This window comes from Doryrhamphus excisus, linkage group LG5 (assembly GCF_037039965.1).
Source record: "Doryrhamphus excisus strain RoL-2023G ecotype Guam linkage group LG5, RoL_Dexc_Guam_v1.1, whole genome shotgun sequence".
Lineage (NCBI taxonomy): Eukaryota > Metazoa > Chordata > Actinopteri > Syngnathiformes > Syngnathidae > Doryrhamphus > Doryrhamphus excisus.
In genome coordinates, this window is record NC_136361.1 from 14,535,351 (window position 1) to 14,549,694 (window position 14,344).

General features: G+C 39.1%; 1 protein-coding gene across 1 annotated transcript in view; it reads left to right on the plus strand.

The window, feature by feature from the left end:
• The first annotated feature begins 1,644 nt into the window (after window positions 1–1,644).
• The window catches only part of fhl3a (four and a half LIM domains 3a), a 40,383-nt gene continuing 27,683 nt past the window's right edge, over window positions 1,645–14,344 (plus strand). Inside the window, exon 1 of the mRNA XM_058053439.2 lies at window positions 1,645–1,826. The gene's annotated coding sequence lies outside the window, so the exon portion shown is untranslated. The remainder of the gene's footprint in view (window positions 1,827–14,344) is intronic.

Consider the following 14,344-nt stretch of genomic DNA (forward strand, 5'->3'; position numbering starts at 1 on the left):
GTAGATGGTGTGAGAGAGTCAGATGCAGAAGACAGTGTTGGATGGAGGCAATTGATTTGCCGTGGCGACCCCTGAAGGGAAAAGCTAACTAGAAAAAGTTTGGACACCCCTTCCTCAGACACCTTTTCAGACATTCGGAAGTTTACATTGACATGAAACATTCAATGTAAACCGCATGTATATTTGGAATAAATTAAACCATAATCATAACTGCAGAAAGGTGCTCCCAATTATTTCACAAGCTCCCTTTGACGTTGAATTTCTAGTAATGAACCACTCATAACGCTTAATCTCAGTGACTACAGTTTTTGCAACCTTCCAAAATGTTCTACTTGTCAAAAGATCAGCCACTGACATTAGCCTGTAAGCCAAGACTTTAATGTCATGACTAACAGTAACACAATGTTATCAAATGGGGTGGGGCTTGTGTCAACACCACCATGGCGTTCAAATGTTTAGCTTGCATAATGACTCAAAAAGAGAATGATGTACCTTTCCTTTAAAGAGAATGACTTTCATATGTAGTTTGATACATTTTTTACATTTTTGCAAATTGTGACTGCAGCAGAATATGTTGTGTTATTTTGTTAATTGATGGTTTTGTGGAGGACGGTAAGTAATGTTAAATCTTCACTTTTCCTTTCATTTGTCATTTGTATTTTTTTCTGCATGTGAAACTATACTTAACTATAACTTTAATTATACAATGTGTTTTTGTTAATATTTGTGGGCGTCTGGAACGGATGAGTTGGGTTTAAATTTGCTTTGTTTAGAGTTTGTGTATACAAAGAAAAGACTACATATTGTAATCATGACTACTACTACTAATAATAATAATACTTTGTATAATAACATTCATTCATTCATTCATTCATTTTCTACCACTTATCCTTACGAGGGTCGCGGGGGTGCTGGAGCCTATCCCAGCTGTCTTTGGGCGAGAGGCGGGGTACACCCTGGACTGGTCGCCAGCCAATCACAGGGCACATATAGACAAACAACCATTCACACTCACATTCATACCTATGGACAATTTGGAGTGGCCAATTAACCTAGCATGTTTTTGGAATGTGGGAGGAAACCGGAGTACCCGGAGAAAACCTACGCATGCACGAGGAGAACATGCAAACTCCACACAGAGATGGCCGAGAGTGGAATTGAACCCTGGTCTCCTGTGAGGTCTGCGCTAACCACTAGACCGCCGTGCCGCCCTGTATAATAACAAAAAAAATTAAATAAATAAAAATAATTAATAAATAAATATTAAATATTTAATAAAAAGTTAACAAGTTTGATTCCCTGTTAATATTTTTAAATTGCAATGATTTACAATGATTTTTACATGCAATGATAGCTGTGGCGTTCAATGGCAAGACAATGCACACGTGCAAACACTTAAACAGCTCCCATTATCTGCCTTATATTATGTCCAATTAAAGCTCATTTCGTTAAAATACCACGGAAGCAAGCCACTGGTTTTCACCTCCCCATAGCCTGCTGCAGAGATGCAAGGAAGGGAGAGTACTTTCCATTTATGGAAGTGGGGGGCGGGGGGCTGGGGGGAGTATGAGAAGGGGGCGGGGTCCTGTGACTCACCAGCGACTTCCTCAATAGTACAGACTTAAAAAAAAAAAAAAAGTAGCCGGCAAGCTGCACAACTTTGTTGACCACAGTCCTCCCAGGAAAGTTTTTGAGCGTGTACTGCTGGCGGGCGACACTGCCGACTCACCGGAGCAGCCTCCATTCACGAGCCCGCGTCATAGTGCTCGATTCCCGGCTGACTTGACACCCAGGCTGCCCCGTGTCAGATCCTGCTTCAATTCCTGGTAGGACACATGGATTTTTATTGATTTGATCTTCCTGACAGTCTTATAGCTAAATGCATGCAAACACACACGGAAGTTGTGTGTGTTTGACGGTTTAACTTTGTATTTATGTGCCTAATGAACTTCATTCAAACTTTGCATTGATTTAAAGGAACAGTATCCACACGATGCTACTTATTGCATCCTAACGTCATATAACTTTTTAAATTTTTGCCATAATCTAACACTTATTAAAAGCTTTGGATATACATTTTCTGTTGGCATCATTTATGATGATCCTTTTAAATCAGAAAACAAAGAATATATGTTATATATGTGTGTGTATGTATATGTATATATGCTAAATGTAATTTCAATGTATTTTTAAATTAATTTCAATTACAAAGTTACATTTAAATATCATCTTATAAAATGAATAAATCTTTGTTCTGTTTTATCCACACAAAAAAGAAGTAACTTTCCAAATAATAATAAAAAAAAACCTGGGTCAGTGTGAAAAAAAATAAAAAAAATACAAAATTACTACTAATTACTCAAGCTAACTAATTACTCAAAAGTAATCCAAATAAGGTCAACAAATTCTACATTTTTATTGAATTTTTTTTTTTTTATTTAAAAGAAGATTTGAAAAATCTGCTTTTGTGCTTTTTAAACATTACAATTAAAGGAAAAAAAATATACTATTTTTTCCAATACATAATATGTGGAACCAAGAGTTATAGTAGTCTGTAAGTTTGTGTTTTGTTTTTAAAAATAAGGACAATTTCAATAGAATTTTAAAGACAATTTTCAAACAATAAAAAAATATAATCTTTTTGTCATTAAATTCCCTTTTATCCGAAAACAACAAATGTAATTTTCACAACAAAACTACTACTAATTACTCTAGCTAACTAACTAATTACTCAAAAGTAATCCAAATAAGGGCAACAAATTCAAAATTTTTATTGAAAAAATATATATTTTTTAACTTAAAAGAAGATTTGAAAAATCTGCTTTTGTGCTTTTTAAACATCACAATTAAAGGAAAAAAAATTATACTATTTTTTCCAATACATAATATGTGGAACCAAGAGTTATACTAGTCTGTAAGTTTTTGTTTTGTTTTTAAAAAATAAGGACAATTTCAATAGAATTTTAAAGAAAATTTCTGAACAATAAAAAAAATAGAATCGTTTTGTGATTAAATTCCTTTTTATCCAAAAACAACAAATGTAATTTTCACATTAAAAACTAGATATGTTGTGATTGCATTTTGTGGCAATAATGAGCGCAGTCACGGGCAAGATAAGGCTTGATAAGGCTTTAATACATCACTATTTACTCAAAGAGAAAGAAAAAACACTTCTCATTCATCTTCTGCCAGGTTGCGTTTTCCCCTTTCTTTACTTGTTACACCGTAAAAAAAGACCCTCCATATTGTGTATTAGAGTGTGGCTATGGCAGAATATGCATGTGTTATAAGTGTTATTGCGTCGAACCTGTGATGTCTGCTCACCTGTTGCACAGTCACAAGGTGATGTGGGCGGGAAGGGAAGTGCATGTGATGCAATTAAATAAACATGTAAAGCTTACAACACTTTATTTTAGCAGTAAAAGAGACTAAAAAAAAGAGGGCTGTGGCTAGCTGCTAGTGTTAGCATTAGTTTACCAGAAGTAATGTAACACCCTTCAAAGCCGCTGCTAGCGTAACGCTTAGAACATTAGCTTGAAAGTAAATGATATGTGAGCGACTACAGACAAAGGGCTGCAGCTAGCTACTAGTGTTAGGGTGGCGCTAACATCATTAGCACATGTAATTCAAAACCGCTGCTTTGTTAACACTAATGCTAAACATTTGTGAGATACCACAGAAGAAGGGCAGCTAGCGCTAAAGTAATTCTATGAAAAATAGCCTACCAACAGAAGTAAAGGACTGTAATATTGTTCTCAACACCTGGGCTTTGTTGTAATGTGTTTTGACCATGGGCAAGCAAATAGAGCCAAAAAGTTAGCGCCAAGTGTTTCTGTGGTGGTCCAAATTTAATTGTGCCGGGCCATTCAAAAATAATTGAATGCAACCTAGCACTTAAAAGCCACTGGTAGCTGCTTGTGCAATGTTTACATGAGCTTATCAGTAGAGGTTTAATTTGACTTAACAAAAGTAAAGCTAGCGTTAGCATGGTGCTAACATGATTAGCTTACCAAGAGATTTTGTGATTGATACTACTGGTAGTGTAAACAGCAACATTCTTGATTTCTTGTGTTTATAGTCTGTAGTTGTTGTGACCTCGGTTTTGTTGTGAACAAAGAACATATTTTAAGGCCTTTGAGTCGCTGTGCTGCTTTTCAATCGTTTGGCGGCTCTTTGGACGGAAAGTGCGCGTTCTGTTGGATCCATCTGCAAGAAGCCGCCAAGAGGCTGTCACTATGTCTGTCTCCTTTTTAGCATCTTGGAAACAGGCCTCAGTGACGCCTACGAGCTGCATAATATGTTTGTTTGCCTCCCTCCTTGTCCTCTCGTCACTGTTTTTATGGCGTGCATGCTCATATTTCTCCGAGATCACTCGGTGTTTGCCACGGGTCAGCCCTGTGTGGTTGCTGGAGGCCGGCCAGCAGCTGAAGAACTCCTTGTGGCTGGCATCGGTTTTGAAAAGCAGCTCAGAAAGAACAGGCAGTCAAGTGCTTGCAGGTGCTTAGAAAGTGGACATTTTTACTCCTTCGGGGACAAATCTGCATTGACACCAAAAGCTTTAATGTTGGATGGCATGGGTTCAAAAATGTAGTCCACGAAATGACTGAAATGTCATGAATGAATGATAACATTACATAAAACATCTGTTTCAGCTAAATAAACCACAGCAGTGCAACAAAGTGGGTGTTCCGAGCGAGCTAGTGGGAGTCAAAGATCCTCTATACTAAAGAAGCAGTCTGTTGTTTTTAAGCACGTGCTGCAAAAGCCCTAGTCAAAGATTGTCCACTTGTCTTTTTAGGAATCTATTGCATAAAATCTCATCAAAAATTCTTAATGACAGGAACCCAGCTCGTTTTGTACAGCAGTTGTCTCATCAAAGATCCTTTAGATCATTTTTGTCAGCCTTTATTGCACCAAGGCTCATACTGTATTTCTGTAAATGTACTGTAAATGGAAAAGTTGGGGGTGAATGGAAATATGTATGAATGACTCAGGTTAATTACAGACATTCTATCATCTAGTGGAAGAGATTTGAATTGCTTGTCACTGTAAAATCTAAAAATCTACAGTAATTTTCCAAAAATAAAATCAAAATCTAGCGATAAATTGTCATAAAAGTAGCATTTAGTAGCTTGAAGTTGATATTCATACATTCATTTTCTACCGCTTTTACTCACAAGGGTCGTGGGGGGTGCTGGAGCCTATCCCAGCTGTCTTGGGGCGAGAGGCGGGGTACACCCTGGACTGGTGGCCAGCCAATCACAGGGCACATACATATAGACAAACAACCATTCACACTCACATTCATACCTATGGACAATTTGGAGTCGCCAATTAACCTAGCATGTTTTTGGAATGTGGAAGGAAACCGGAGTACCCGGAGAAAACCCACGCATGCACGGGGAGAACATGCAAACCCCACACAGAGATGGCCGAGGGTGGAATTGAACCCTGGTCTCCTAGCTGTGAGGTCTGCGCGCTAACCACTCGTCCGCTGTGCCGCCCTGAAGTTGATATATTTAAGAAAAAAAATTACGTTTTAATCGAAGAAACAAAGAACGCTAAGTTGTAATTTTTGTAATAAAAGTTGTAATTTTATGAGAAGGAAGTCAAACTATTATGGGAATAAAGTCACAATATTACAAGAAGAAAATTTCCAACAAAAAAGTTTGAAAAAAAACAGAAATGGAAAAAAACAGCATGTTTTGTATATCAAAATATTAAGACAAAGTCGTAGTATAATGAGAAAAAAGTCATACTTTTACCAAAATATACTTGTAATATTTTCCGACCAAGTAAATTAAATTGGATAATTTCCTCCTTTTCAGAGCACCCTACTTCAGATGGTAGCGTTCTGCTGTTTAAGGTCCTACAGAAAAAATGAAAGTCAATTTTCCATGCAGATCCACTATGTCAGAGGTTTTAAAAAATGCAGTGTTCCCTCGCTACATCACAGAGAGTTTTTTTTTTTTTTACAGCATATGAACATGTATTGTGCTCTGCATTCTGATTGCAATGATTGCAGACCAGCTAATCCGTCTCCACCATGCCTTCCTGTGCAGTACAGAATGCGTTTGGCTTTGCCAAATTTACACAAATGCTGGCAGTGTGAGTCTGAAATGCTGCATGTTTTCAAGTTTTATACCCGACAACACCCACAATGTCGACGAAACTTTCTGCTCCCCAAAAGGCGAAGGAGAAAGAAGAAGCTGCGGCTGTAGGGCGCCATTACGGAAGAAAAACGATGATAGGAGCAATACAAGGATACAAAAACACTACAGTACAACGGAATTGCACCAGTATGAGGAGTGAAATAAGCGTAATAGTTAAAATTAAAAGGAAGCTTTGAACTTTTTGGAGTGTTTAAACACGAGAGAAATGTGAGGCCCCCATTAATTTCTTGCTTTGATCCCCCAAGGACCCCCCCACTGGTCCATGGGTGTATCCCGCCTCTCACCCACAGACAGCTGCAGCATATCCACGACTCTAATGAGGATAAGTGATACAGAAAACAGATGGATACCTTCTTTTATGTCATCATATCTACTCTATCGAGTAAAAAGAGTTTAAAGGTGACTATAGGGGTGTTAGTTCAAGTCTAGAGGGCTCTAATCATGTTCAACTGTATTTAGAAGGGTGTTAACAGATTTTATGTTTTGGCAGAGCAGGTGTGTTTGAATATATTATGAGCAAGAACAAACAGGTAGTGCTAAATGTATTTGTGGCGGTCCACTTGAGTAGCCCTGATGTGTTGTAGGCTTAAACATATTCTAGTACAAATTCTTTCCCTTTGTGCCCTAAATTGCACGCGGGGCGCGTGGCTGGCAGTAGGAGTGCGTCTGCATTCCCTAAAAGATTGGGGAAGTGACCTCAAGTTTCCTGTGTGGGTGAGGATGTCCATGTGTTACGGTGAGTGGTGCGGGACTTCCTTCATGAAAGCTCATGGACGTTGTTAACATGATCCTTCCAGCCTGTGGGAGGTCAAACATCCCCCCCATCTCCAACTCTTACACAGTGTTGCTTTAAAGCAGCATCAGCGTTATATAAGTCACTGACTTTGCTGGTGTTGTAATTACACTCCTCATGGGATATAATTACAGTTCTGCACCTAGCACTTACCCGCTAATTTTAAAAGAAACGCTGTTTTCCCTGGGAAATTGAGAAATTATAGGAATTGTCAGATATATTCTAATTACAGACACTTGTTGAATTTTATGTTTATTTAAGAAGCAGACTATCCTGTACAGCCAGTCAATTATGTAAGGCATTTCATTAATAGCAGTGTTACAATCAATCTTTCTCATCACATGAAACAGAAATCTCACGCAGCGCAAATACAGTCAAACCTCAGTTTTCCAACGCCTCATATCATGTATGATTCAGTTTTAGTGGTAAATTTTTGCAGATTTGCCTCATTTTTTGTACATTACTGAGCGTAACAAACAAGTCCATTTGCCCTGTACTGTATCGTTTCGTGGAACAACAATTAGATAAAGAAGGTGAGAAACATACAAAGAGCTATAATTATAGTCTATAAATTGCATTTTATATTTCCAGTATACATATTATATTAATTAATTATAGAGTAATTATAAATTAATCCTTTCCAGAATATGAACGACTGAAACCAAAACGGACTCTAACCAAAACATATTTTCCCATAGACAATCATGTAGACCCAATATTTCGGGTGTATGAAACATTCATTCATTCATTTTCTACCGCTTATCGCTGGAGCCTATCCCAGCTGTCTTCGGACAAGAGGCGGGGTACACCCTGGACTGGTCGCCAGCCAATCACAGGGCACATATAGACAAACAACCATTCACACTCACATTCAAACCTACGGACAATTTGGAGTCGCCAAAACCCACGCATGCACGGGGAGAACTGTCTGAAACACATTAATTGAATTTACATTATTTTTTTATAGGAAAATAGTCTCGGTGTTGGTACGTTTTGGTTTTGGAAAGAATAATAACAAAAAGGTCCAACATTTCTGTGGTTAAGCATTGTTATAAACTTGCAAGTGTACATTGATAACGATTTTCAGGGTTTTGGTGCTCGTCAAATATGAGAATCATGTCATTTTGGGGTTGATTTAAATCCAAAAGCTTTTAAGTGACAAAGCAAACTAGTGTAAAATCTGAGAAAACAATGAAAATATATTTTTGTAAAATGTACAACATGCATGTACCACCTCTAGAAATCCTACAATTTATATGTTTATACTTTTGTGCTTCACTGATAGTTTGTTCATCAAGCATTGAGCTTTTGCATTTTCTTAGATGGCCCTTGAACGCACCATAGTATTAATGGTAATGGTTTTATTTCATTTGAATATGCATCAGATTACAATTGAATGCATCACATAATCAGTTCACAGTTCCACATGTCCAAAAGGAGTAGGTAGAAGCAAAGCTTATTAAATACTACCCCTCCATCCGGTACTTTTACAATCAGTAACTGTTACATTTGTTCACTTCCTGCTTTCAGTACAGTTTTTTTTTCTCTTTTTTTTACATTTTTAAATTTTGGAATTTTTTGTCACGTGCCGAAGTACGAGGTGATATGATCATGCAATGACATAATGGGTACCATAGTAAGTGTCAATATAGTGATACATATGTATAGCACATCATGACTGGTTCAAGACTCTTCATCCTTGTATTTAGCAAACATCAACTGCTTGTATTGTTTCTTGAATTGGCTCATCGTTGTGCATTGTTTGAGGGTCTTACTCAATCCATTCCATAGTTTGATTCCACATACTGAAATGCTATGGCTTTTTAACGTAGTCCTAGTGTTCCCTGAGACATAAGAGTAGCTTTGACGGTCAATCCGGCCTCACCATTTGCAGGTGAACATAATTTACGATATGATGGTAAATTGTGAATGGAATTACAACAGGTAAGCAGTGTGGATTATGACGACCAGGCTAAAGGCTAAACCGTACCGCCGATTTAATCTGTTCGATTATCTTACATTATCATCAGGAGGGTTATGAGTTATGAGTGTGTTTTTTTTTCGCACTGCGAATAGCAAAGTTCTACCACTCTATTGGTCTAGAATGAATTATGCTATCTAGGAAACACATGCTGGGATAGCCGTGACAAATAACCAGCACAGATGGGAATATATTTTTAGTCAAGTCACATTTAAATGGACAAATAATTTGCTATGTTTTGGTATACAGCCTGTAATTTGATGTGTCATCGTCACACTGGACGATCGCTAATGGCCTACTAATAGCACACCCTATGGCTGATGGAGGAAAATACTGCTGCGTATGGAGAATTCCTCACATAAATGAGGTAACGCAGCGGCATGTATGCCCAAAATCCCTGCTAGGATACAAGTTATGCATGACATTGCAACCCCACATCATCATAAATCAATAAAAGAAGGCAACCCCTTGCTGGGTAATGTTGTTACTGGGGGGGATTACGGCTTTATTGACCTTAATTTTTCATGGAGTTTACGTGTTGTAATACCCAATCTTCCCTGCTATTATATGCCGTTATAGTGTGACTAAGACCTCAGTCATTTCATGGCAGGCGGCCGCCTCACCCACATAACTGTCAGAGTTGTTTTATTTGTGCGGAGGTTGTCATCATTCTTCCCGTTCGATGTTCTTGCTCGCTTACTTAATTAGGCAATACTGGGAGAACATGTGGCAAGCAGCCCTGAGCAGCAAACAACAACGCCTGCAGGCCCGAATGTCACCTTACAACAACAAAGACAGTAGGCGAGTGAGACTCTTCCCTTTATCTTTGGCAGCTTCAAGGCATCTTATTTGTCCCCCCTTACTGAATGTTGTCTCGATAAGGCTTTAAACATGGCAGTCAAGAAAGAATCCAGACTCATGAGAACATCTAATGCACATGCATCTGTGGTTTCTTGTCAGAATTCCGCATTGAGCAACTGTCGCCCAGGCAGGAACCAGAAGGACATGAGTTGTTGTGCTGCCAGTTGGTTGGGAATGAGATGCGCGTTGTCTTGTTCGTAAGTAAATTTATGACCGCTCAAGAGCATTCCTCCCACTGACAGTAAACATTGTTAAAATCACAGCTCGGCATGATGAAACTAGATCACGGCTATTCGGCTGAAGCTAAATAGTTCTGGGAGACCTCCTGCAAAACGCTAGTCAAAGAGCCTCTACCTGACAGGAATGCTGTGCTGTTTTGGATAAAGTTAGATCATTGCTATTTGCTTAAATAGTCACCTAAATACACACCTAACCCACGAGGCGAGGCGATGCACGAGATTGGGTCGACAAGATCAAGACTAGATGAGAATTTAACAATAATTATAAGGAAAGTACAGTAACAAATATGAATGGACAAGCAATCTTTTTTATTTAACAAAGTCAAAAAACAATGCAGGTGTGTTTTGAAATTGACGCTCAAAGAATATTGTTGTCATCATATTTTGAGACCAAATCAACCATTGTTCTAATAATAATAATAATAATAAAAATAAATAATTATTATTATTGTTAGTATTATTGTTATTGTTATATTTTATTTTTTATATTATATAATAATAATAATTCATATTAAAAATAATATAATAAAATAATAATAATAATTTAATAATAATCAAATAATTATTATTTTAATATAACAATAATAATATAACAATAATAATATTTTTTTTTTCTGGCTGCACGGGCAAGTGATTAGCAGGCCACACAGCGAGGAGATCCAAGTTCAATTCCACCCTCGGCCATCTCTGTGGAGTTTGCATGTTCTCCCCGTGCATGCGTGGGTTTTCTCCGGGTACTCCGATTTCCTCCCACATTCCAAAAACATGCTAGGTTAATTGGCGACTCCAAATTGTCCATAGGTATGAATGTGAGTGTGAATGGTTGTTTGTCTATATGTGCCCTGTGATTGGCTGCCGACCAGTGCAGGGTGTACCTCGCCTCTCGCCCGAAGACAGCTGGAATAGGCTCCAGCACCCCCCGCGACCCTCGTGAGGATGAGCGGTAGAAAATTATTGAATGATTGAATAATAAGTTCCGCTCTATTTTTCCATTTGTTGTTCCAATTCGTGTGTCCAAGGTCTACCTTCTAGGCAATGTGGGTTGCATTATGGAGGGTTTTTTTTTCAGCTTTCAGACACACTTTGCTGAAACTGAGTAAGGAAGAAGGACAAAATAACATGGAATACACATGAATACACATCCACATGGAATAGTCGGCCATAGTCAACCATAAAACAGAGATAATAAAATTTTTTTTTTAACCGTACTGCAGAAATGCTAGTCAACGATCTTATAAATGACATACATACATAGTGTTTAAGGATCGACAGTAAAAACACTGGTCAATGATCCTCTATATGAAATAACTGCTGTTTTTAAGGACATTCTGCAAAAATGTTAGTCAAGGGTTTGATAAACGACAGGCTTGCTCTGCTGTTTTAAGGGTCAACATCATAACGTCTTTTGATGACAGCATCCTTTCAGCCAAGTATTTACAGGCGTGGTGTCTCGCTCTCACTTTTGTCTGCGAACTAGTGTGGATTCTACAGATGAGTGCATGCTCAGACAAGCCAGATGAGCTCTGTGCAGCATGCTAAGGTGTGGAATTATGTCACTATTGAATTGAATTGAATGTACGTGCAGAAGCTGTGATTGACTGGCGACCAGTCCAGGGTGTACTCCGATTCTTGTCTGAAATCAGCTGGATAGGCTCCAGCATACCCCCCACAACCTTAATGTGGACAAGTGCCATAGAAAACGACCGGGTGGGTGTGTGCAGAAGTCAATGAGTGGTGTGCACTCGGTACTATTCAATTAGTAACCTGTTGAGGTTACCTTGGAGTCCAAAAGGATGGGTTCTCACATTACTGGACTTCACTGGACTTCACTCTGACGGTTCCATAAATGGCAGAAAGTGTCCTCGGTGTGTCCAAAAAAGGACTTCTCCTTGCTTGTTGATTTACGACAGGGACGAGCTAAACAGGGAATTTTTTGGCGTCTCCTGTTGGCGTTAATAGAGAAGAGTGAAGGGATGACTTAAGGAGAGGAGCGGCCCAGGCACATCATGTAACCCACAGGCTAGTCTGTCATCAGGCTGTCAGAGGAAAAGCTTAATAGAAGTCAAATGCAAGTCTTCCACTGTGTTAGTTTACTCGGTGCGTGCCACCTCTTCACCCTGCAAAGCTTTCAACAGCTTTTTACCGCTATTTACACTTGTAGCTAAGAAGTTCTTGACGTTATCAACCAGTGATTGCGTGAAGGATACTTGGAGTGAAGCATTCACTTCACTTTTATTTGCCATCTATTCAATGAAACGCGACCAATCTTGGCACTTCGTCCTCTTGGTATGTTTTTGGAACAAAGATCCTCTATATGGGGCGGCACAGCGGTTGAGTGGTTAGCGCGCAGACCTCAAAGCTAGGAGACCAGGGTTCAATTCCACCCTCAGCCATCTCTGTGTGGAGTTTGCATGTTCTCCCCGTGCATGCATGGGTTTTCCTCCCACATTCCAAAAAACATGCTAGGTTAATTGGTGACTCCAAATTGTCCATAGGTATGAATGTGAGTGTGAATGGTTGTTTGTCTATATGTGCTCTGTGATTGGCTGGTGACCTCTCGCCCGAAGACAGCTGGGATAGGCTCCAGCGATAAGCGATAAAAATTGAATGAATGTTTCAGACACCCAAAATATTGGCTTTACATGATTGTCTATGGGAAAATATGTTTTGGTTAGAGTCCGTTTTGGTTTCAGTCAAATATTCTGGAAAGGATTAATTTATAATTACTCTATAATTAATTAATATATAATATGTATACTGGAAATATAAAATGCAATTAATAGACTATAATTATAGCTCTTTGTATGTTTCTCACCTTCTTTATCTAATTGTCGACATTGCAGTCACAACAATAAAACAAAAATGCATTGGCAGTGAGTCAGCAATGCATAGGGTACCTTGTTTGGGGACTCGATTCCACCAAAGGTTACAGTACAGGGCCAATAGACTTGTTTGTTACGCTCAGTAATGTACAAAAAACGGCGCAAATCTGCAAAAATTTACCAGGAAAACGGAGTCATACATAATCTGGGGTGTTGGAAAAATGAGGTTTGACTGTATTTGTGCTACGTGAGATTTCTGTTTCATGTGATGAGAAAGATTGATTGAAACGGTGCTATTAATTAAATGCCTTACATAATTGACTGGCTGTACAGGATAGTCTGCTTCTTAAATAAACAGAAAGTCCAGGGTGTACCCCGCCTCTCGCCCGAAGACAGCTGGGATAGGCTCCAGCACCCCCTCGACCCTTGTGCGGATCCTCTATATGACAAGAGTGTGCTGCTGTTTTTAAGGACCTGGTACAAAAACATTAGTCAAAGATCTTCTGTATGACAGGACTATGCTATTTTTAAGTACTTCCTACAACAACACCAGTTTAAGAATTTCTATATATGACAAGGGTGCTGGGTGTACTGCAATAATGCTAGTCAAGGATACTTTACCAAGGTCCACGTAGTGAAAATTAAAGAGTCAAGGGCCACTTTGACGAAAAACACAAGAAAGGACAGAACCTGAAAAAGCCCCCTCCATTCCAAATTCAGCCTTGGTGGAGGTCTGCACTCCCCAAAGTGACATTCTCGTTATATATATGGTCATGAAAGTATGGTGTCCTAAAACTTGTTGCATGGTACCGTAAACTGCAAACATCCGAAGCTCCGTGTGATTTGCTGCTTGTGAACACGCTGTCAAACAGCGCTATATTTCAGCGTAACGATTTCCCCTGCTTTTTATGTTGCACATAGCATATCTCCTTCGTCATGTGGATGGCGGAAAGTAGCTGGAACTTTTTTGCAGACGAAGGGAATATTCGGAACGATGGAGAGAGAGAGAGAGAGAGGTGGTGTTCACTTGAGTAAACGGCACAGGAGGTGAAGGAGGAGGAGGCTCGCCGCTTAGCAGCTGTCACCACATTTCTGTGAATAATCGCTCATGTATTGTATTTCACTGGCTGACTTTTTGGGCCCGCAAAGTGCTAGTTGCTAAATGTGTATTTTTGTCAAAGCCACAAAAGCACAGATGGACAAATGCTCTAATGCTTAATAAGCTATATTATAAACAGTGGCCATGAATCACAGCTACACAAGCCAAAAGAATAGCCCTCAGCAGAAGAGACGACTATATCTTTCACACAGGGTGGTACATTAATATATATTAATGATGACGATTGTGGTCCTTCTTAGGGCTTTTGGCCATGCAAACTCCACACAGAGATGGCCGAGGGTGGAATTGAACTCGGGTCTCCCAGCTGTGAGGCCTGCACACTAACCACTCGCTCGCCACGCAGCCGTTTTTCAAC